This window comes from Sceloporus occidentalis, unplaced genomic scaffold, assembly GCF_023333645.1.
Source record: "Sceloporus occidentalis isolate IW3139 unplaced genomic scaffold, rSceOcc1.0.p SCAF_4, whole genome shotgun sequence".
Taxonomy (NCBI): domain Eukaryota; kingdom Metazoa; phylum Chordata; class Lepidosauria; order Squamata; family Phrynosomatidae; genus Sceloporus; species Sceloporus occidentalis.
In genome coordinates, this window is record NW_028316984.1 from 146,837,946 (window position 1) to 146,863,522 (window position 25,577).

General features: G+C 41.0%; 1 protein-coding gene across 1 annotated transcript in view; it reads right to left on the bottom strand.

The window, feature by feature from the left end:
- The window catches only part of BAHD1 (bromo adjacent homology domain containing 1), an 80,634-nt gene extending 65,248 nt beyond the window's left edge, over nucleotides 1-15,386 (bottom strand). Inside the window, exon 1 of the mRNA XM_089521948.1 lies at nucleotides 15,210-15,386. The gene's annotated coding sequence lies outside the window, so the exon portion shown is untranslated. The remainder of the gene's footprint in view (nucleotides 1-15,209) is intronic.
- Between the last annotated feature and the right edge of the window lie 10,191 nt (nucleotides 15,387-25,577).

The window sequence follows — 25,577 nt, forward strand, 5'->3', positions numbered from 1 at the left end:
CTCTCGCATTGTTCACAGACATGAAGGCACACAACAACAACAACAAATTTTAACTTACTTTTGGTATTAAATATAATGAAATAAAATATTAATTCTGCTTGCTGCAATCTTCCTATCTTTGGTAGTTTGTATATATTACATTGATCTTGATTCCCTTTGAATTCCACTGATTAAAAGGATTGTAATTACTTGAAAATAAATTTCTAGACCTAGAAATTAATTTAAGCCCCGAATATTTTAATAACATTTATTTCTGACCCTTCTGTTTTTTTTTAAAAAAAACATTTATATCCCACGTTTTAAAAATATAGGGGCAAAATGGTTTGCTCCTTATACAGAAGACTAAACTCACTGATTAGTATTCTTTTATTTTACCTTTTAAAGTTTGCTATCTTCCTTTATTATATCTTCCTCCAATCAATAAAAAAGTCTAAAGTTTTTACCAAATGTGAAATCCTCACAGTGATATGGGTGGATGTGTAGGTCTGTCCTGACTTATAGACAGATAACTCATAGTAGGATTCCCTAGTGAAAAAGTCCTTTTCCAAGGTTATGAACGATAACCATGATAATTGTACAGCTGTACTCTGCATGCCTCTTACTGCCTTTTCAATTTTACCTGTGTAATCTCAATACAGCTTTCCTCAACCAGATCTATTGTACTATGAACCCCATAATCATCAACCAGCATTGGGAATGATAAAAACTGTATGCCAGCACACCTGGAAAACACTGGAATTAGGGAGGCTGTCTCACCATCTTGTCTTCATTGATGTCATTACCCAATATCTGTTCAACCAACTGCATTAACTGAATGCTACAGTAAAACATGAAAATACAGTGGACCCTTGGTATCTGCTGGGGTTCCATTCCAGGACCCCATCATGGATAGCAAAATCCATGGATGCTCAAGTCTCATTAAATACAGTGGCACAGTAAACTGGTATCCCTTATAGAAAATGGCAAAATCAAGGTTTGCTATTTGGAATGTATATTTCTTTTAATATTTTCAAGCCGTAGATAGTTGAATCCGTGGATACCGGGGGCCGAATCTACATAGTAGAGTCCAAAATAAAATGGAGAAAAAACCTACAACCAAACTGTATTCAAAATCTATTCTGTCTTCAGAATATTACCAACTTTACCTTCCCCGCGCCATTAACTAGGGTGCATATACAGTAATAATTCTCAGAGAAACTCGAGTGGCTCTTGGGAATAGGTATTCAGAGAATCAGGCTGTTAAAAGAAAGCAATTATCTGCCTCCCCCCCAACTCTGGCTGAAGACAGGAAATGGTTCTTAAGAGATGAAAGTGGCTTGAGAGAGAATTCACTTCTCCACTGTCAGCCCCACACTTCTTTGAAGGAATTACTGCCTTTGGTCAAACAGATTTTGCAGGTTTTAAAATGCAAGAAACCTACCTGACTAGAGGCAATAATAGTGCAATAAAGCACATATACCAACAATGGTATTCAAGATCTTTTAAACTAGGATTTCAACCTCTTCTTCAACAGTCTACAACTCTGCAAAGAGCTCTCAAGCCAATACTGCATTTTGATTTGGGTTTTTACCTCAGAGTTCTTCCCATCACATAGAATGCATTACTTATTTGATCTCATTCACAACAAGGCTAGTATAGTCCTAGACTTGTTTATTTATTTTGCTCTGCTTTTTAGGGGACCATAATATAATTTTAATGGAACTATAGGTTTTATAGAAAAGACTTTTCTTTTTAAATTGTACTGTTTAAACTAGTGTTTTAAACTAGTTTTAAATGTGATTTATCATTTTAATGGCATGTTGTCTATTATTTTTTGATGTGAACGGTTTAATTTTAGTCATTTTAACTATACTGTATTTTAATTTGAGTCTTGATTTTGAGGAAAGGATGGGGTAGAAATAAAATTAACAACTAATGATATAAGTGTTGTTTTCTTCATCCAGTCTCACTCTGATCCCACACACAATTGTGCATATATATCTGAGGCGTACATATCTGTGCATATATATCTTCCATGTGGAAGTGGACATAATTCATGGAACCTCATGATGTAATAACTGTGAGTCTTAATGGTGCCATAAGACTCCATAGCCTAGACCAGCATGTTGCTCCAGTTGGAATAAATCAGTGGAACTAACAGAAGTGTTTATTTGCCAAATCCCCACATAATTGGCCTACTCTAGTTGGGAATAACAGATTTAAGCCTTTGTTGTTTGCTAGGACTCACTAACATGGCTATTCCTATCAAACCTACTGAGCTGATCTCTTTCCCAATACTGTTGCTTATGTATTTTTGACTGTGTTTTTATATTGATATGCCCAAGTCTGAGCAAGTCTGGATGCAAACTGAAACCAGAATATGCTGGTTTATGGTTCCCAAGCAACACACTGGTCCATACTGCCTGGTGCCATTTTTGCTGGCAAGAGGGGCCAAGAATCAAAGATCCAGTACCATCCGCCAGTATGCTATCCATGGATGCTAGGCAGTCTCTGAGTGACTGGATTCTCTGTAGTCCTGGCTTATTATTGCATGCCTCTCTGCCTTCAAGTTGCCTGTCAACTTACAGCAACCTCATCAATTTCATTGGGTTTTCTCAAGCAAAGAATATTCAGAGGTGGCTTTGCTCATTATTACATGGCAACTAAGCCACCACGTTTGTTAGTGGCATGCTTTGATAAATTTTGGTATCCCACTGTTAGTCATCCTATACTTTTTTTCAAATAAAAGAAAATGATGTAAGTAAACTTATATAATTTTTCACATTATCCAGCTAGAGAAATTCTGTCACAATGGGGCATGGTCTAGAATTACTGTTCCATAGATCAGTAGCTTTTTGTTCTTTGCCTAGTCTAAATTTCATTCCTCAGTAAAATTATCAGGAAACTGAGGTCTGCACTAAGGTGCAAACTACACAAAACATATCAGTATAAGCAAGCAGTGGGTGGTACTGTGAAGGAGGCAAAGATGTAGAAATATTAGTTGAGTGAAAGGTACCGTCTCCTCTATTATTGCTAGTTCACTTTTATTTTATTTCTTCCAAACAATTTTCCAATAAAATTGTTTGAATTCTATTATAGATATTAGTATGTAAAACCCTGTTTAAAGATTTGTTTTTGTTTATCACACTTCCTTCCATGGAGGAGTTCATAAAAACATTCTTTTCCAATCTGAGGGAGAAAAAGGTTGGAAGGAAAGAAAGGTAAAGAAAAGGGTACTAAGGGAAAGCAAATTATTATGTTCAGGTCGTAGGTCGCCAAACTGAAAATTTGAGAGTTTCTGAACCTTTAATTGTTTATATACTGTGGAAGAAAGAATTTTACTTGGCTACGGAGATTATCAGACAGGGGGAAATTGGGGAAGAAAAAAAACATACTCTCAACAAAGTCCACAATCATACTGAAGATTTTCAGAAGACAGTTGCGCTTATCCAGGATTTAACCCATGCAGATCCATGAATGCTCAGCAACAAACCATTCCCGTGACTTCCCCATGAATTGTTTATTGCTGGAGCACTCCTGGATCTTAATGGGTTAAGTCCTGGATAAGCACGATGTGTCTGAAATTCTTCAGTGGGATCACATAACCTTGCCAAGAATATGCCTTTTACTCCTGACTCCCCCACCCCACCCCCGGGTCTGATAATCTCCTATGTTACAAGCAACACTTGCTGAAATTCCCTCTTTCACCCAACCATTAAAGTACAGATGCCGTCTCTAATTTTCACATGAGCAACCCTATATTCAGCTTACAAGAGATGGTCCTATTTGAATTAAATTTAAAATGACTTTCTGACAAGTTTGCACTATTTTGAAGAATGCCTGTTTGCAGCTGTCCACATGCAATAACTTCAAGAAAGGCTGGAGGGGGACAAGAGAGTAATGGCTAGATTATCTTGGTTAGCTCTACCAACCTCCTAAAGCACATTATACATATGAATCACACTTCATATGCTCAATAACATACACAGGTCAGTTTGTCACAGAAATCTAGTTTGTAGTTTTCTAGATGAGAAAATAAAATCCATTTTATTAGCAATAATTCTGCCCTTGTGGTACACCAGACCATAAAAAGAACCAAGAACTAGGGGTCCAAAACACACTGAAGACACACACTAATGCTAGGGTATTCTGGGAACTGTAGTTTTGTGAGACATTTAGCCTTCTCTATCAGAGAGCCTTGGTGCCACAATAAACTACAATTTCCAGAATTCACTAGCACTGAGCCAGGGCAATTAAAGTGGTCTCAAACTGTATTATTCCTGCAGTGTGTTTTGGACCTAGGTTCAAAGGTGGGTAGGCAAGGAGGTCATCATGTAGTTCTGAGGACAGGGCCACCCAACTTTGGGAGGTGTTCATTTTGTTGTGATAAACTGCACAGATGGTATCCAAACCAACCTTGAATCAATGGAAAGACACTTCCACTTGTGTAAGGCAGACACTGGCCATCTGGACTGTGGGATTCTGGGAACTATAGTCCATAAAAGTAACTTTGAAAGCTTTCAGGATATTATATAGGAAATTACAACAAAAATGATTGTTTAAGGGAAGTAGCCCTTTTCTCTGTAAGTGAAGTACTCTTTTTGAGCTCTAGGAAATTACTGTTTCCCTAAGATACAAGCACTACATTGGCAAAAAAACATATGGCCCTCCCACAATCGAACAGCAACTGCAAAACAGCATGATTACATGGCATGACCATAACAATATTAACATAACTCTTCATGTCAGAATATTCAGATGGACTAATACATTATCCTTATGTAGCAATGTCAAGTAAGTTCACAAGTATGTGGGTGAATAACTGGTTGTAAGTACTCATTATATACATTATGGGCACAATGCAAAACAATCTTTGTAAAACATGTGAAACCAGCTTCTGGCAATGATGAGAAAAATTAAACTATGTCTGACTCTTTGAGTAAGCCAAGAAATGCAGCATCACCTCTGAAATAAAGCACAAATAAAAACTTCATGAGCACTCTTCTGACACAAAACAAGAGCATCTAATTTCCTCTGTTTACCCTACTGGACAATTAGCAGGTATTCTTTATTACTAATCATAGATAGGCACATTTTGGCTTTAGACACTGTGTGTGAATGTGTGTGCCTGTCTGTGTGTGCACCTTACTGCCTGTCGACTTATGGTAACCCCTTGAATCCCATATGGTTTTTAAGACAAGGAGTTCCATGAATATCTAATAATCTTGACTAAGTAATTTTGCTAGGCACGGTTATAAAAATAACCACCTAGCTATTGATACAACACTGATACATGTGCAGATATGTAATATACAGAAAAAATAATAACTGAAGTTAATTTACAAAAAAGCAACTTTTTGCATTACAGGACTCTTAGGAGTCTTAAGTTTAGTAGTATGCTTATAATATCCAGTACTATCCCACTCGGAACAATCTAAACACTTGAGCGACATAGCTATTAAATGTATCATTTTATTTACTTCCCCCCCCCTCTTTTTTCAATATAGTGTTCTTGAATTACAGTTATACAGAAGACTATGACTGTGACTTTCAATTAATTCAATTGATTAGTGAAATCAAGAATTTATTCCCATGGTAGCCTCTTTACAATATTTCTTTGTCTGGGTCTTTTACAATTACTGGACTAGGTTGGTGCAGAGAGAAAAACAGGGAAGTACAAACAGGGCCTTTGATGATCAAAAGTGGGTGGGTAGTTGCAGCTGTATTTTTAATAACAGGTATTAAGTGGGATAGTTATGTTGTTTGATAATAGCTGGCTGTAGGTTTGCCAGCTATTTCAGCCATTTGTATTGCATATATTTATGGCTAGGAGCAGAACTGCAATCTTGAAATGTATCTGATATAAACTGTTTACTGTCATCTATTTCTATTTCAATTAAAGTTCCAAGTAGTGACATTCTAAGCTGCATAAAACAAGTTTTAAAGAGACCATGATTTTGTGAGGATGTAATTCAGTTACTTCAGTCTCTTGGCCCAAAGTTGGCTTTCTCAGGCCCCACATATATTAAATTACTTGCCTTTTAAGCCAACTTTATGGTACCATATGGATAAGAAAACAGGGATGCCAGAGGCAAATATACAGCTGAAATACCTGATTCAGCAAAAATTACCACTTCTTCCTGTTGATTTATAAAACACCACAAAACACATAATGCTGTAGAGCAGGGGTAGGCAACCTTTTTGAGCCGGGGGCCGGGTTGCTGTCCCTCAGACAACTGGGGGGCCGAAGTAAAAAAATAAATAATTAAATAATTTTTTTTTAAAAAATTAAATAAATAAATAAATTGGGACAAATGTAGGACAAATTGTCGAATGGTGGACACTTTTTTTAAAAAAAGTGGAGGACACGCAAAAACATTTGCTGATTTTTTTAAAAATGTTAATATAAATTCATGTTTCTGAGGCGTCTATAGACAATTGCCCCCCTTGCCCCTGCGCGCGAGAGGCCAAAGGCCCCGGCGGCAGGACCAGGCTGGGGCCGGTCCCAAGGCCTCGCAGGGCCGCATCTGGCCCGCGGGCCGCAGGCTGCCTACCCCTGCTGTAGAGCATTGGATTTCAGTCCTTTTGGTCTTTTGGACTTCAACTTCCAGAAGCCCAGTGGTCATGAATTCTGGGAGCTGTCAGTCCAAAACCACTCCTGTAAAGCACAGTTCTTACACTAAGGCCTTGCAAGAAGAGCTGGCAAAGAAAGAGCATCCAAATGAAATATAGCCCTCAAATCTGTTTGGGCCAAACTGCAAAAATCAGGGCCACCTGATCGTGCAGAAGAACTCCTAATAAGCACCCAAGTACTCCAAGAAAGTATGATGAAACTCTGTGAAAAGCTCTGTTTCACAAACACAAAGAGTCCTATACTGAGGGTGGGGATACTCTGCTACCAGCCCTGAATGACAGCAATTCCAACAGTAGGACCACTATGTTGGGAAAGACTAAAAGGATGGCCAGTTCCACCCCACAAATCTAAAATACACACCCTTGCCTGCAATGTGTAATTCAAAAGATGCAGATAGGCAGGGCAAACTAATACTTCACTGGCTCTGACTCAGTGGCAGAACATGTGCTATGCATACAAAATATCCCAAATCCCTGGTGTAACCCAGTAGAGGTGACAAAGACCCCCACCTGAAATCTTGGAAAGCAGGGGATCACACCAGTGCTTCTCAGCCTATCTGATATGAAGGACTGGAAATTATTTTTTCCAGTATACTATGAACCAACACAATATTTATGCCCATTACCTGTAATCATTTTTCTATCCTAGAAATTAAATGAGGACAGGTAGCCAATGGTCCAGGGAACATTGAGCAACACTAGATTAGATGGACAATAAGCTAAAATAGCATTCTTAAACTTACAGCCTAAGTGGGTGAAATATTAGGCACTTGCCAATGGATTTTTCTTGCTTTTCCTATGGTGCAGGACACATTTCTTAAAGTAGTATGGTTGATGTATTATTATAAAACACTAGGGTTCATTCAGAGTAGCATCTGCCAAATGTATTTCATTAAAGAATTACAATTCTTTGTAACGAGAAGAGCCCCAATGAAGGCAACTTCCTATGTCTACAAAAACACATTTAGAAATGTTTGTATGGTTAAAGAAGGAACTATAAGGAGGTTTCTAAACAGAGGCTGAATGGCTATTTGACAGGGATGCTTTGATTGTGCATTCCTGCATGGCAGGGGGTTGGACTGGAAGGCCCTTGAGGTCTCTTCCAACTCCATGAGTATAAATATTACAATAGTGAGGGCCATCATGGTGAAGAATGATGGGAGGCGCAGTCCATCACTATCTGGACAGCCAACATTTCCCAACCCTAATGCATGCAGTGGGTGTCATATCGCCAGGAAGGACAACTATTGGGGAAATGAAGGTGAAATACTAGACTGTGCATGGAAATTTGCCTTTCATTTTAATTAGCAACTAATTTTTCCGGTGCCACAACGTTACTTCCTGCAGCTTTAACATACATTATCTTACATTGTCAGTAATGCTTCTTATTTAAATGATATGAACCTCCTTGCAAAATTTCACCAGAATGCATTGCACAGCAAGAGAAGCCAACAGTAAAATCAATCAATCAATCAGCAAAGGAAGTCTAGAGTCTGGGTATAATGTTGAAAATTTAAAAACAAGGGAGCATAAGAAAATCAAAGAGTTCATCATACTACAATTTTACACTTACAAGTTAAAGCATAAATACAGTGGAACCTCGCCATACGCGGGGGATCCGTTCCGGATCCCGCCGCGTATGGCGATTTCCGCCTATGCTCGAGCCCCATTGTAAACAATGGGGCTCGTGCACGGCGGCGCGCGGGGCGCAACGGGCGCGCGCGCCCATTCAACTGAATGGGACGCGCCACCCCTTCCGCCCTGCGTGCGCGCCGCGGCTTGAGCACGTATGCTCAAGGCCGCGTATGGCACGCCCGCCTATGGCGAGGTTTCACAGTGAAGCCATATCTTGCTCTAGTAACTTATGGAGAGAGAAGAAAAGTTTAGATCTTTAAAAAACAAGAAGCACCACAACTGTCCATCTAAGACAAAGTTACTGAAATTGCACATTGCACAGAAACCATTTAGAATCCAGTACTTTCATCCCAGCATGTTGTGGCACTTTCAAGAGGTCAAAGAAATCAAGTAACAATAATCAAATTCACAGGACAAGTAGATTCAACCATGTTTTAGAACACTGCACAGCCATCTCACAACTACGGAGAAAGGCATGTATCTAAAATAAACAAATACAATACACCTCTCTTTTGTGGAGGCAAATCATCATCCATGAGGAATTTTGCCAATGAAAGACGTGTTAAAAGTGGCAAAATTAATAATATCATAGTCCATAGAGAATGCTGTATCTCTTCAACTGGAATGCTCAGTTTGAGCTTCTGCTTAACGATAAAGCAAATCCAGTCAAAGCAACAAAACTCTTTTCTCCTATTCTTTTTTCTTGACTTTTAAAGACTACTGAAAAGTGTTTGGCTGTGTCAAAGGAGCACTCAAAAGGAAACTGACTTTGGGTCTTGAGTCTTGTCAACAGACTGTAATACTAGTGGGTGGAAGGCAGCCCACCTCTCTAGTCCTCACAGTGACTCAAACATGATTATCACATTCTCTTGAAAAAGACTGGAAGAGACTCTTCACTTAAAATAGCCCTTTTAAAGAAGGCTTAAAAACCTGGTAAAATCTTACCATTCCAATCCATCTGTGACCTATCATAATTTACTTCTGCCATGTGAGGAACTATGGTGTCAAAGGGGCTGTACAGACAGGCCAAAATAAAGCTGCTTCAGGTCACTTTGGAGGTATGCTGTTTAAATGATGCATGCGTCCTAAAAGGCCAGAAGCAAATCCATGCTTTGTTTATGTTCTGCTTTAGCGCAATTTCTGGCCTCTTAAGATGCATGTGTCATTTAAAAAGGATACCTCCAAAGTGACCCAAACCAGCTTTATTTTGGCCTGTCTGTATGGGCCCAAAGCTAAAGAATGTGAATGCAGAAGCTCTGGATTCAAGCATTTTTAAAGTCACTACACAGCACAAGCAATCCACAGTTTGACTGAGGAGTGGCAGGATGTAGAACCCACCTCCCATGTTCAAACCAAGGCCACTGGTACCATCCAACTGGACTTAGACAAGCAAACTGTTGTTCTCTCATTCCCCTACCTATTATTATCTCCACAGTATAGGTACAATAAATCTGACCTACATCCTGTTCTACTTCTGAGAAGCTAAACTACAAATGATGGATACCCAAACAAGGTCTTCTCTGTTGTGGCACCCAGCCTTTGGAACACAGAAGCCTGTGTGGTCTCCTCCTTTATCGTTTGATTAAAACAATGTTGTTTGATGGAGGATAGGGGTTGATTAATTATTGTGCTGACTCATTTTTATGATACTGATATTATGTTCTGCTAGCTTCTTAAGGGGACTGTGCTGCATTTCCATTAAAAACAATCATGATGCTGTAAGCAACTTTTAATACTCAATTAATGGAATGGAATGAGTAGGATCTAAGATGTTCTAAATAAATAAAAGTGCTGCTTTCCCTTATATTTGAAGATTATTATTATTATACAGAGAAAAAAATCAAGTATGAGGCCCATTACACACAGGATGCTATCCATAAAAATCTTTCCGAACTTCACTTTCCATGAACGATTTATACACCTGATGAACATGAACACCAAAAGCCCAAGTAACATTTCTCTAGCAAGGGGTCTTGGTGGGCTATATATCTAGTGCCGTATATGTAAATATGTATGTACCTATGAGTTTTCTGAAAGTGTGCTGCAGCAGGACAGAAACATAATTAACACATATGTTAAGAAAGAAAATAGTTTTGCAAAATCACAGAGCGGGCTCAACATTTGCCAAAGTTAGCAAATGGACAAAGAAGCTGACACCTTCACATACAGATTAAAATATTTCAATCTATTCAAAATATCAAGGTCTAATATATATAAATACAGCATTTCTTGTCTGCATGACACTGAAATTATAATGCTGAATTCACTATCAAACACCTTGTGGAAAGCTGGTGTTTGACAGCTAGTTGGAAAAGCAGTTCTGTCACCTTTCCACATTCTTTATTGGGTAGATATATAGTTAATCCTCCTTTACCCTATCATCAGTACTACAACAAACCACAGCTGTTATTTTCAATTTTGCTCAGTTCATTTGATAGGCACCCATGGCCAGGGTCACCTCTCTCTGTCCCACAACAACGCTACTAAATTTCTAATCCTAGAAAACTGTTGAGTTATTAGGATTACAAAATTCCTTTCCAACAACCAAATACAAAAGCATCAATTTGTCCAGCACTTTTAGTACATAAGTTGATCACTATTATGAACCTTGCAGAGTCTGCATATTTAGACACAAATATTGGATGGCTAAAACTCAGAAAGTGGAACTTGTCTCAAATATATCTTCTTTAAAAAAGAAACGTCTACAAAATCCAGTAATTAACAGTACATGATCAAATCTTGAAGAAATCTATTCTGACCATAATGCTAGAGATAATTCAAATGCCTAATTCTTCAAGTGCTCCTTAAAAGTCATACCAAATCTTCAAGGACATTTTAAAGCTGTCCCATCTCCTTTAATTAGAACTCAGGTTTTTGCAATCAACTCCACAGATCTAGAATCCCAAAAAACCCAAGTACTTGTGAAAACCAGTAAAAGGAACTGAAGGACTTGGGTAGGATAAACACAAGTGAGACCAAGGCTCAAATACCAAGTGAAGCCATAGATTTACCCAGCAATCTTGAACAAGCATGCTTGCACTTGCTATGAGCAAGGATTAAGAACTGTTCTCCAAGAATTCGGACAAAAGGGCAAGCAATAAAGAAACGTTACATGCCTTCAAGATTACTCAGGCTACAAAATTTTAATGAATAAGTAGCTACAATCACTCTATAACTGATCAATTTCATGAATATTAGAGCCTGCTCTTTTCAGAACCATCCAGACAGAAATATGAGCAGGTGATCTTTCAGAGGTTACTTCCACACTTGACAGAAAACAACACAAATATTCATCTTCTGTTCTCCACAGTACTTACAGACAGAAAGGTATTGAAATGGGCAAGCAGATATTAGCAGAATGCCACCTTTAACCCTCATTAACACATAACTCTACTCCACAAATGGGGCATGATAAACTAAATTAGTGATATCAGGTTATGTCTTAATCTGTAAATTGCTTCCAACTGCTGTATGTCCACATGTGGTCTATATAATGAAACAGAATGTCTCATGTTCAACGTTACAGTTAGCTAAAACTTCTGGCTACAACACTGGAGTCACTGACATCTAAAATTATACACACTTTTATTTATATATTAATGCACACATTACACAATATGTCTGTTTAACCTACCACAAGTCTTTGTATCCATTAGAGTAATTCCCTTATCCACAATATTTTTACTAAGCACTTTTTAGAACTAATTGTTTTTGTTGTTGTGTACCTTACTGTTTCCACTACACTAACGTCAACCTATCATGGGGTTTTCTGGGGCTGAGAGAATGTGACTCATATAACCCCGAATGAGTTTACTGAGCCTCCTCTTTCCACTTTTGATGTGCATGTGTGAAAGAGAGACATGCAGTTTGAAAGGCAGCTGCATCTTGTTTTTAAATTGGCAGTGTATCACCTTGTATACAGCTGTCAACCATATTTCAACCCTCCCACAATATATGTTTGTATGTGTCACCTGGAAAGAGATACATTCCATCCAAATTACATTTCCAGTCCTCCACCCAAATGCTGCACACATTTTGAAATGGCTGTGTGTGTGTTCACAAAGTCTAACCTCTGTTAACCACACAGGAAGAGTATTGGGGGGGAGCCTTCCTAGTGATGCAGATTTTATTCAAGACAAACCCCCTCCCCCTTTATGGCCTGTTGGAACAAGAAACTGGGGAGTGTCCCTGATCCTTTCCCTGCTGCTCAAAGGACGTGAGGAGGATTGGATCCCCACCACCACCTTCAAAGTGGTACCCATGTGCAATGGTATTTTTTTCGGCACCAGCTGGAGAGTGTGTGGTGAGATTTGATGCAGGCAAAGCAGAAAGTTATGAACAGTGACAATGCTGGAAGGGGAAAAGATTGAAGACTGTGTAGTCCATTTTCAACCACACTTTGGCCTTGTTTTGCTGTTGTGTGCCTTCAAGTCGTTTCTACCTTATTGCAACCCTAAGGCAACCCTATAATGGAGGTTTTCTTGGCAAGATTTGTTGAGAGGAGCTTTGCCACTGCTTTCCTCTGAAGCTTAGAGCATGTGACTTGCCCAAAGTCACCTAGTGGCTTCAAGATCAAACTGGGAATTGAACCCTGATCTCCAGAGTTGTACTCAGTGCTCAAGCCACTACACCAAGCTGGGTCCTGACACTGCCATTTATACACCCAAGTTGTGATGAAAAGGGAAACATCAATCAGAAGATCCATTACATCGGCTAAACTATTCTGCAAAATCATCATCTATATGAAAAAGAAATATGCAACCATCATTTGTTCCTACTAGTTTTTACTTTATAAGCTTCTTTCTCTGCCTTCCTAACTATTTCTAAATACTAGTCATCTAGATATTTATCCTGATTCAGTTTCAAGTTATTCAGTTGCCTTGTTCTTTCTAGGGAAAACCCATCAAGATTCAGCTCTCAGCATTTCCCTTTCCAGACCCACTCCCCAACACCTAAGACCTTCTCCTCTCAATCATATTTGCAAATTTGATCCCATCTCTTTGGACATTTGATTTCAAGTTCTTATTCCAACAGACTACAAGTTAGGGATAGAAAACTTATCCAGCAGTAGCCATGTTGGCCATGTAGTTAAGTACAACAACATTCAAAATCCACAAAAACAGTGCTACATTTATGGGGCCAACCAAAATGCCCAAATACACACTGCAAGCTTCCAACACTCCACTGGCTTCAAAACAGGGATACCTTTATGGGGACAACCAAAGTGCACAAAATACACATTGCAAGCTTTCAGAGCTCCACTAACTTCCAAAACAGATAGCTTTATGGGGCCAACCAAAATGCACATAATACACATTGCCAGCTTTCAAAGCCCCGCTAGCTTCAAAACAAAAACCAACTAAAGTGCACATAATACACACTGCAAGCTTTCGAAGCTCCACTAGCTTCGAAACAGGGATGCCTTTATGGGGCCAACCAAAATGCACAAAATACATATTGCAAGCTTTTGAAGCTCCACCGGCTTCTTCGTCAAGCAAAGATGTTAAAAATCATACAGACAAAAGAATGAAAAAATAATGATGATGTCAGAGTCACAGGCCTACATTTTGTCAAGACGCGGCTGTTCTCGGCTCAGGTGGTACTGGAAGCTTGGCAGGCTTGTGACTAACATTGCCACATATTTTTGCCCCCTCTTGTATGATTTTTAATACCTTTGCCTGATGAAGAAGCCGGTGGAGCTTGGAAAGCTTGCAACACACCTACTCTGTGGCCTTTGGGTACTGAATCCTTCTTTTGTGGATGGAGGAGCAGAGAAGTATTCTTTTGTCCTTTGCAGCCCCCTTTTAAAGGAGGACATCTGTCTCTGTGTCCAGTTTACCCAGACTCCTTGCAGGCAGACAGCACAGCCCCCTCCAAAGTACTCTGCATGGGAAGGGGGTGTTAATGTACAAAAAGAGCCCCCCAAGTATTTTGCAAGGGGGGTGTTAATACACAAAATGAGGGGCGAATCCAGGAAAGAGAAAAGGCCAAAGGGGGAGGGAGAGAGATGGGAGGCAGCCAAGGAAGGATAAGCCTCATCCATTCAGGTTCCTGGATAATTTCTCTAAATGGGTTTTTTTTGGGGGGGGGGGTGATTAGTGTTGTAAAAGTTAATGGGGTTTTGTGTGTGTCTCTCTGTGTGTTGTGGCGGGCCGTTGTTACATAACTTTAGACGGAAAGCTAATCCCAGGGAGGGAACCAAGAGGGGCACCAAAAGGAGAAAGAGAAGGAGAAGAAGGGAAAGGAAGAGGAAGATGAGAAGTAAGAGGAGGAGAAGTAAGAGAAAAAGGAGAGGGAGGAAAAGAAGGACGGGAAGGAGGAAGAGAAAAAGAGGAGGAAGAGAAGGCAGAAGAGAGGAGGAAGAGAAGAAGAGGAGGAGGAAGGGGAGAAGGGGAAGGAGGAGGAGAAGGAAGATGAGGAGAAAGCGGCGAAGGAAGAGGAGGGGGAGGCCCTCCATGCGCTCCCAGCAGGGCCCCACCTGCCAGACCGGCGGAGGAAGGGCGGGAAAAGGGATGGGAGCCGCCGAGGGGCCACACCCGGCGTGCCCTTCAGAGCCCAGGCAGAGGTCCGGCCCGGTGCCCTTAACCAGGGGAGGGCCCCCCGATCCCCACCCCCACCCCCGGCGTCGATCCCAGGCCCCCGGGCGCCGTCCTCCCTGCGAGAGAGCCAGAGGCGCCCCCGATCCCCATCCTCCCCGGCGGAGGCGACGACGCCCATCCCAGGCCCCAGTCCCAGCATCCCCCGTGGCCACACGAGGCCGCCGTCGGAGGAGGCCCTGCTGGAGAAAGTTCCCGCGAGGAGCCGCGCCCCCTCCGAGGCTGCTTCTTCTCCCCAGCCCAGCCAGTCCCTTTCCCCTCCGGAGGAGGAGGAGGAGGAGGAGGCACCTGTTCCCATCCACCCCCGGCGGCAACTTCCTCGACGGAGGAGGCGGCGGCGGCGACCCAGTCTCCCTCCATACCGACCTGGGGGCGGCTGCTGCTGCTCTCCCTCTTGCTCTTCCTCCTCGGAGGGCCCACCCTGCAATCCGGCGGCAGGGACGCCGCGGAGGGGCGCCCCAATCCCGGGCTCTGCGCTGCTGCGTCAGCGCCGTCGCCGTCGCGCCCCCTTCTGGGCTGAGGCTGCTCCTCCTCCTCCTCCAACTCCCCGAAGCAGCAGCAGGAACCTCAGCCTCGCTCGCCTCAGTGCTGCTGCTGCTGCTGCTGCTGCTTCTCCGCCGCTGCTGCTGCTGCTGCCTTCCTGCTTCCTCGTCGGCGTCCAATCAGGGTCCTCCCCTCCGCCGCCCGCCAGCCAATCACCGCCCGACTTTGCCTCCCCCCGCCGACCAATCCCAGCGCGCAGCCTGGTCCCGGCCACCCAGACCCTCCGCCGGCGAAGGAGGAGAAGGGGGCGGGGCCTAGTCGTGCTCCTCATCCTCTTCATCCTCCTCGTTCCCTGTCATCATCATCATCCTCTTCGTTAGCCCCGCCCACTCTCCTCAGGCCGCCTTCCCTGAGGGTCCCTCACCCTCATAGACACACAAAGTCTCCTCTGGATATGAGGAGAAGGGCAAGGCCTCTCCTCACCGACCACCACGACGCCTCCTGCTTCTCCCTGGTGGCCTGACGTATTGGTTCCCAAACACACTGCAGAAATGATCCCGTTTCAGACCCGCTCTAACTGCCCTGGCTCAGTGCTAGGGAATGCTGGGAGTTGTAGTTTGTTGTGGCACCAGAGCTCTCCCTCTCTCTCTGACAGAGAAGGCCCACAAATAATTCCCTATGAAAATGCCTCACATAAAGGCTGAAGTGGAGGACATGACCCAATAAAAGCCAAAAACACTCATAGAACTATAAATCCATCCTTCTTAGTCCTGCTCAAAATGGAGGACACTCTGAAGTCCTTCCTGGAGAGAAGACTGAAGTGGAGGACGTGACCAAATAAAAGCCAAAAATTCCCAAACGTCCTCCCTTTTCTGCAGGACTCAGAACCATGGATGTACGTTCATACGAGTGTCTTTGGCTTTTATTTGGCCATCTCCTCCCTTTCAGCCTTCTGTCCAGGAGGAATTCCCAAATGCCCTCCATTTTGAGCAGGACTTTATATGAGTGGTTTTAGCTTTTTAGTTTGGAATGTGCTCCTTTTTCTGGAATGCCCTCCATTTTGCGGTGCCTTGTCCTCCTTGGAGGCGAACTTGACCACCAGCAGCTCCTGCCTGAAGCCTCGCTGCCCTCCTCTCTTGGCTGACTCAGATCCCACTAAGCGTAACGTGTGAACGCGGCTTCGTCCTGCGTGTCTTCTTCCAGCGCTGGCAAAAGAGGAACCACCTCTTGGAGCTCATTATTTGACTTACAGCCTGCCTAAAGCTCTAAAGCTCAAGGAATCTTTGTTGTTGTTTGTTCATCGTGTTTATCCTCTGAGGCTGAGACAGTGTGACTTGCCCAAGGTCACGCAGCGGGATTCGAACCCTGCTCTCCAGTCATAATCCAATGCTCAAACCACTGCAACCACGCTGGCTGTCTGTGGAACCTGATTTATCTTAGGTCCAAAACACATTGCAAAAATAATCCAGTTTGAGACCATTTTAACTGCCCTGGTTCAAGGCTTGGGAATTCTGGGAAGTTTTTGTAGTTTTGGGTGACATTTAGCCTTCTCTGTCAGAGAGCTCTAGGCCACAATAAACTACAATTCCCATGCTTCCTTAGCATTGATCCAGGGCAGTTAAAGCAGTCTCAAACTGGGTTATTCCTGCAGTGTGTTTTGGACCATACCATCCTCATCCTCATAGGGCTGTCTGAGGAGTCTTACTGAGATATTTATCTTAAAATAATAATAATAATAATCCTACTACTGCTACTCAAACTGTCTCCCCTTTGATGGAAAAAATGGCCGTTTCCCTTGCTCCCCTGCCCTAGCCAGTAGTAAGCAGATTTTGCTGCTTTTCTACCTTCATACTTCATGAAGTAACTGTAGTGTAGATAAAATGCAAACCTGCCTTTAATACTGAGCCAATAGTAAGCACGGGGTATCAAATCCCCAAAGACAACATCAGAGTTATTACCTGGAACTCAAATCAACACACATCAGATTAGCAGGAGTCTATTCTTTTTTTCCTAACTAGCCAAAGCTGGCTGATGCTTGGGTTTGTGTCTTCCCCCCCCCCCCCCCCCATGTTGACAGATGGAAAACTAAAGCTGTGATGGTACTTTTCCAGGAATACCCAACCCTTGAGTTGGGGCAGCAAGCCTGAAGGTGGCTTGTTGTTGTTGTGTGCCTTCAACTCCTTTCTGACTTGTTATGAGGCTCCTGAAGCAAAGCTATCATGGGGTCTTCTTGGCAAGATATGTCCAGAGGAGGTTTGCCATTGCCTTCCCCTTTACTGCAGAATAATTTCTTCAAAAAATATGAGTGCATTTTAGGTGGCTCTAGATCACAACCTTTTGTGATCAGCTTTCTATCTATCACTAGATTCTAATAATTTATATACCCTACTGAGGAGAGATTTTCCCTAGGTAGGACATAGGGCTATATTCATTTCAAACAAGAGTAAATCCCATTGTCAGAGTTCTGTTCCAATATACATAAAAATCTAACAGCAAGTGCAAGGGTTATATACTTGTGTTATAGTCACCTATAAAGAAACCTTTTCAGTGGGTTGAATTTTTTTTCTGGCATAAGTGACTTAAGACTGACAGGTTGACTTTAAAAATTGTTAATGTTCAAAAGGGTTCTCAGGTCCAAAAGACACTGCAGAAATAATCCAGTTTGAGATCGCTTTAACTGCCTGGCTCAGTGCTAGGGAATCCTGGGAATTATACTTTGTTGTGGCACCAAAGCTCTCTGACAGAGAAGGCTAAATGTCTCACAAAACTACAGTTCCCAGGATTCCTTAGCACTGAGCCAAGGCAGTTAAAGCAGTCTCAAACTGGATTATTTCTGCAGGGTTCTTTTGGACCTCAGTTATATATAATAATGTTCCAATGTAACAAAAGCAGAAAAATAAAAGTCACAAAATGAGGAAAAAATAATCACATCAGTCTATAAAATTCTATAAAAGCTGACCAAATGTCCATTTGTAAATTTCATCTGTACATCATGCTTTCAAATTTTGTGTTGTTGGGTCTTTTATCCATTGGGGGAACTTTTTTCAGTAACAATCTTAGCAGTCAAAAGGGCACCAAAAATCCACTTCCATTGGCCATTTGTTAATTTCCAAGAAACAGCTAAAGATTTCAAAAAACCATGCATGTCCCTGAATATCAAGGAGCTTTCCAATATCAAATTGACTAATGTGATTACTTCCTCCCAAAATGTAGCTGCTATGGGACAACTCCAAAACATATGAATTAAGGAAGCATTTGCAGTATTACATCTCCAACAATTTGCTAATTTTTAGAAAGCCTTTTCTTGAACAGACATTGTGGCAACCAATATACCCCAAAAAGCAATTTCTGTTGCATAAGATGTAGTTGGACATCCATAGCCCTTTTAAGTCCAAAAGACACTGCAGAAATAATCCAGTTTGAGACCATTTTAACTGCCTGGACTCAGTGCTAGGGAATCCTGGGAATTGTTATGGCACCAGAGCTAAATGTCTCTCAAAACTACAGTTCCCAGGATTTCCTAGTATTGAGCCAGGACAGTTAAAGCTTTTCTGCAATGTATTTTGGGCCATAGTTATAGTTGTTAAAACCAATGGTTTTAGTCCTATATTCCAATTCTCTCTCTTCGTTTCTTGCTGTAAACTTCGTGTGTCATGTTTATTTATAAATAATGGAATTTTATGTATACTTAGTTGGCCTCAGTTAACGTCTCTAATATTAAGGGAACCTCTGATGCACTTATAGCTGCAGGGCAAATCTGGATTGTAACAAACATTTCAGTTGTAGATATTGCCATTTGATCATAGAGGTAGTTTAAGCCATTCTTGCAAAATTGGAAAGGCAAAAATTCATCATCGACACAATCCCAGTGTTGGCCTGTGCCTTCCATAAAAATGGTTCCTTACCCGTTTTCAAAGCTGAGTTCTCCCATAAAGCCAATTTGGCATGAGCATATGAGTCAAATTGCAATCGACAAGACAATATTTGTCGCACAGTTGTGACTGCTGAAATTGTTAGCAAAACACTGCCCTTTTTCAAAAAATTAAATTAGAACCACATACTGTCCATTTAAATAGAGATACCAGGAATGAAGATTGCGCAGCTGACCATGGTGCATTACTTTTTTTAAGTGGAAATGTAAAAAAATTAATACAAATTAATACATGTTCCCTTGTATGTATCCATTGAAAGCTCCTCAGTGTCACATACAGTTTACTTGAGAATCTAATATTTAATATTTATAGGCATAGCAGTTCCTCAAATGTGCACTTCTAGTTTGTTCACAGCTCATCAGATGTCATTCTTTAACTTTATTATGACTATAATCATTTAGACATTAACAAACATGTGTTGGTTTAGATCCAGATTTCATCAAGTTTAGAGTTGTTTTTTGTTGCTGTGTACGTTGAAGGCATTTCCAACTTATGGTGACCCTAAGGCAACCCTATCATAGGGTTTTCTTGTTAAGATTTGTTCAGAAGAGCTTTGCCATTTCCTTCTTCTGAGGCCAAGAGTGTGTGACTTGGGTTTCCATGACCAAAGAAGGATTTAAGCCCTTGTTTCCTAGAGTCCTAGTCCAACGTTGGCCCTCATTCGGCTGGTAGACCCAATGAAATCAATGAGGTTCAAATTACTGACTCTTAAATCCAGGGCATGGAAATGTGACTTTTGGACTACAGCTCTCAGAATCCATAATGCTGACTAGATAATTCTGGGAGTTGTCATCCAAAAAATAACTTTTCTAAGTTTTACTTGATTTCAATCCACTGTAAGTGTGAGTAAATCTGGTCTTAAATCCAGTTGTTGGTCTGTTAGAGTTACTGAATCAGTGGGAACCGGGGGGGGGGGGGGATCAACATTCATGTAACCCTCATTGATTCCATGGCTCTGATCTAGGTAGGATTCACAATCGGATTTCAGCCATGCAATCAGTTGCGGTTGAAGTATATTTGAATATTTCACATGCTCACACACACAAAAGTGTTGGTCAGCTAAGCAATTGTAGTACTCCATTTAATTTCTGATCTGCATAAGGAGCAGTGCAAAAAACACCACAAGGATTGTAGGGCATATAGGGAACTTTTCTTTCTTTCTGTTGTTGTTGTTGTAGTTGTTGTGTGCCTTCAAGTCATTTCTGACTTATAGACTTATTGCAGGGTTTTCTTGGCAAGATTTGTCCAGAGGCTGAGAGACTGTGACTTGCCCAAGGTTACCCAGTGGATTTCATGGCCAAGCTGGGAATCGAACCCTGGTTTCCAGAGTCATAGTCCAACACTCGAACCACCACACCATGCTAGTAGTCTCTTAAATGCCCTGAATACAAGTGGGGCATTTAGAGGGTGTTAGGAATCTATCAAGTAATTCTCAGTTCATAGAGTTCATTGTGGTCTTCAGAGTAGGAAAAGCAAGCATTTATATGCATAAAAAAGTGAGGTTCCCTTATGAAAAGTGAGAAGTGATGTTTCTAAGTCTGGAGCCGCATCAAAGCAAGGTTTCCTTGTAATTTCTGTTTTACTTCTTGGGAAAGTGCTCCTAAATTACAGCAGATTCTCCGACTCATTTTAAAATGAAGCAGCTGTCACCACTGGATTCTTTAAGAATGATTTCTTTAAATGAGGGCATCTCCTGCTTCAGAGTTCTTACAGATGCATCATTCACCCTCCCTGCAACTCCCCCTGCCTCCAAAAATAGCTTTGTGAAATTGCTATCTGTTCAACAGTTTAAGATACAAAAAATTTAAACAAGAGATACAAGGAAGTGTTTTCTGGATCTCTGAGGGGCTGTTCGCAACATGTTAGGGATTTTGGTATGGTTGTCTCCAATCGACCAAGTTGCCTTCCGATTAAGTCCAAAGTTGCTAGCATTGGCATCAACAAAGACCCTTCCTAGGTATAGCCCAACGAGTACACTTTAAAATACCAGACAATATTGCTGCACTTCCAGTTTAGGGTGAATCAGATGGACAGGCACTCAGAAAGGAATTGTCCAAAGTTAACTTGAGAGATGAAGTTACAAAACACAAAATGATTAGCACTGGTGATTGACACTGGACATATACATTGTGCAATGGCTGCATTATATTCCCAGTTAGTGGGAACAGGCAATTTACACTGGTCTGATAAAATGTCACTTAGATTTCAACTAAGTTCAGTTATATTTATCTACTAAGGCTGCACTGCATAAATAATCCAGTCTGATGCTACTTTAACAGCCATGACTAAGTGCTAGGGAATTCTGTGTAGTTTGTTGTATTGTTTTAAATATGTTATTACCCTTTTTAAACTTTAGTGTTCCTTCCGTATTTCATTTATTCTCACACCAATGTTTTCATTTTATAGGTAAGACAGTCGTAGCTGCACAATTTTTGAGTTACAAATGTAATGCCACTTTTTTCTTTGAGCAAAGTTTATCATCACACTTGTTTATTAGTTACATTTATATCATCCCTTTTCATTGATGAGTTCAAGATGCTATACATGGCTCTCATCCCTACTATATCTTCATAATAACAACCCTGTGAAGTAGGTCAGGCTGAGAAAAAGTGTCTGGCCTGGTTCAGAGGGGACTAGAATTTAATTTGGCCAAGATTCAGTGTAACATTTTAACTTCTAGCCCACTTTATGAGAACATAAGAACAGCCATGGGGTAATGAGTACCTCACACTTTGTGAAGAACTACTACTTTTTAGCTGTCCCGATTCTCCTACTGTTTGGCTTCAGTAGATAATGGTGTGTTTTGGTATTATGACAGAGGGGAAAACACTTTTCTCTACACTGCATAGTTTATATACTTCTAACCCGTCTCCCGCCACTCACCTTTCCCCTTAATCTGGACAGCCACAAACATTACAATCTTGCTTTGCAAGTCAGTTGCTCCAGTCTCTTGATAATCTTGGTTGCACTTTTTCCAGCTCTAAAATATCCTTTTTGAGGTGCAGTGACTGCTCACATTACTCCAAGTATGGTCACACTATAGATTTGTATCAAAGCAGACTGTGATATTATCAGTTTTAAAATCCATTTCCTAATTATGCCTAATTATGGAATCCGACTCTTGTTTTTTTAACAGCAGCTGTACGTTGGATCAACATTTTCATCCCAGTATCTTTTCCCTTTCTGAATCAGTCACTGCCACCTCTGATTCTATCAGGCAACGTTGGAGTTTTCCAATTTTAGGATTCCTCCACCCCTGCACCCCAAAGTATGCACCACTTTATAGTTGCTTACATTTGCCACTTTACTACCCACTTCTTTTGGAGTGGTTTGTTTGTTTCTCCACATCTTAAATAGTGCCGTTGGCAAAGTGGTGCACCTCACTATTCTGCCCTAACTCCAGGTCATTTATGCATGTATTTTAAAATAAAACACTAGTCCAAATGCAGATATTTCAAGGACTTTAGTGTTGGCATGGCTATCTGGTGAGCCTTGTCCAATGAGCATTGTCTGGAGGAGAGGGGTCAGTAACACGGCATTTTGTTTTGTCTAACCATAATAGCCCAAGGTTTAAATCCAACTGCTATTCTCAGCTAGAGTAGACCCACTGAATCAACAGGATTTATATAAATACTGACTTTACTATCCAGCAAGTGGTTCAAGAGATCTACTTTTGTTAGGAGTAGAAACTGCATTTAAGTCTACAGTCAGCTCTCCATATCCATGGATTTTTATTCACAGATTCAAGCAAATTTTCAAGCTTGAAAATATTTTAAAATTATATAAATTCCAAACCTTGATTTTGCCATTTTATATAAGTGACACCATTTCACTCTGCCAATGTATTTAATGGGGCTTGAGCATCCACGAATTTTGGTATCAGTGGGGGTTCTGGAACCAAACCCCAGTGAATAACAAGGGCCCACTGTATATTACTAAGAAATTTCCCATGTAGAGAAGGGGGTATGTTCTTATCCTGGGTCAAAATAGTTAATGTTTGCATAGGGAGCTGGAGTGAGAGCATGATAAGGAAAGGATTTAGAATGAAATTGAAAAATGATAAATGAAAGTTTCTGCCATGTGCTCTACTTTCACTGTGATTCAAGGCATGATCCATCTCCCTGTTGTCTAAATTGATGGCACAGAGTGCATTCCTCTTCGATTTAACCTCTATATACCTACTTATGGTACCTGAATCTTGCGCTCAGTTTTAACAGTTTTCTAATCAATTCAGGACAACAACTAGTTATTTTTCTACATGAATCTATATTAGAAAATGCATGCATACCCACACTGCATGTATAAAATACAGCTTTAACTTCAAACGTGGCAGTCCAGTCTTTAAGCCTGCAATTTATATAATAGTTTCCATTCACAAATAATGCTGTGTTGGGTACATATATTTTATATGCAGTGCATGGTTCTCATGCAAAAGAACCTTTTAAAATAGCCCTCAGTTCCACACAGGTTTAGAAGCAGGAAGTCAAAAAATAAAAGTATAGTCTTGTTGAGACTATACTAACTACCAGTGGTGTCACTAGGGTTGGCATCACCCAATGTGGTAACTCATGGTGTCCCTGCACCCCATTGACCTCCACCCATGCCACACCATACAGGATCCTGAGTAATGTTTTTTGTACTAATATTACTCATAAATCATCATTCCCATATATCATTGAATGAAATGATAATAGCTGTGACATAAACAACTAGCAAAATTAAAATTATACCTTTTAATTACAATATCATACACACAGCCTAAATGTAAAGTGGGTCCTTGGTATTCCCTGGGGTTTGGTTCCAGGATCCCCATGGATAACAAAATCTGTGGATGCTCAAGTCCCATTAAATACATTGTCAGAGTGAAATGGCAGAGTGAAATGGTGTCACTTATATAAGTCCCATTAAATACAGTGGCATAGTGAAATCGTGTCCTTTATATAAAATGGCAAGATCAAGGTTTGCTTTTGGAATTTATATTATTTTTGAATATTTTCAAGGTGTGGATGGTTCAGGGAGCTCAGTGTATTTGCATGTACATAATTATGCAGTTAAAGTACAAAAGTTGATAAGATGTGAGATGTTTTTAAAGAAAAAAATAAAGAATTCTTTAAAAATGATGTTAATTTATTAAAAATATTTAAAATAAATACAGTAAATAGATATAATTTTTTAAAAACCCTGGGGCCTCTCCTTTCTTCTCATACTGAGCCTCGGTCCACTCACGCAATCTCTTCGGTGTTTTAAAGGGATGCAGGTGAACACCACAGCCTGTTTCTGCCAAAATGCAGATGTTTTGGAAGCAGTGGTGCACCTGGTGCGGTCTGAACCCCCCACACCTCCTTAGTGATTCCTCTGCTAAGTACTGTTTAGGGTGTCTTCAAACAGAAACTGCAGTTTTCTCTTTATTTGTTGTGCCTGGAAAACCTATCCAAAGTCTCTCTGGTTTCGGGGGTGGGTGGGTGGGTGGTACAGTTTCTGTGCTTGCCCAAGCCAACATCCTGTGCCATGTTCCACTGGGAAATCAGGTTTAAGTTTGTTATGGTAATGTGTTTTAAAGCATACACATACCTGTAATTTGTAACCAGTAACTGTTATGTTACTCCCCCCCTTCATTACTTTTCTAGTTTGCAGACTCTTCCAGATTGCTCTGAAGAAACACTCTGGTATAACTGTTCCCTCTGTCTTGCTCCATATATATTTGTGACTAGTCTTCTATATTCAGCCTTCCTTGTACTGTCTCAGTAATTTCTTATATTTCCTGTCCAGAATGTGGTACAAATTTTTTGTTTTTAATCTATATAAATTAAATTAAATTTCTCTCTTATTTCTGTTACCATATTATGTGAAACCAAGTTCAGAAATTCATCACATAGCCTTACTAATATTTTATGGCTAGAAACGTGCATTTGCAACTCTTGATAACAGGTTTAAGGGTTTGTTTGGGATAGTGAGACGTAAAATATAGACTATGGCCCATTACAGATGGGCAAAATGTGGCATGGCGGCAGCGGTACTAGGGTTAGGGAGTGTGCACCATGCAGACACTCCCTAACCCTAGTACGTACTGGCAGCATCAAAATGGCAGTGCCCTGTCTACACGAGCGCCGCCATTATGATGTGACGGACGCATAGCGTCCGCAAGTTGCGTCGCGCTTGTGACATCATGAGTGCGCCATTTGTGGGTTCTTTTTCCACCGGCGGGAAGCCTTGCCGTTTGGCGGCTGAGGCTTCCCTCCGGCGGAAATCCAGATGCCGGCAGGCCACCCTTTTTCGACAGTCTGTTCCGCGCCTATGTGATATACCCAAAACATTCTTG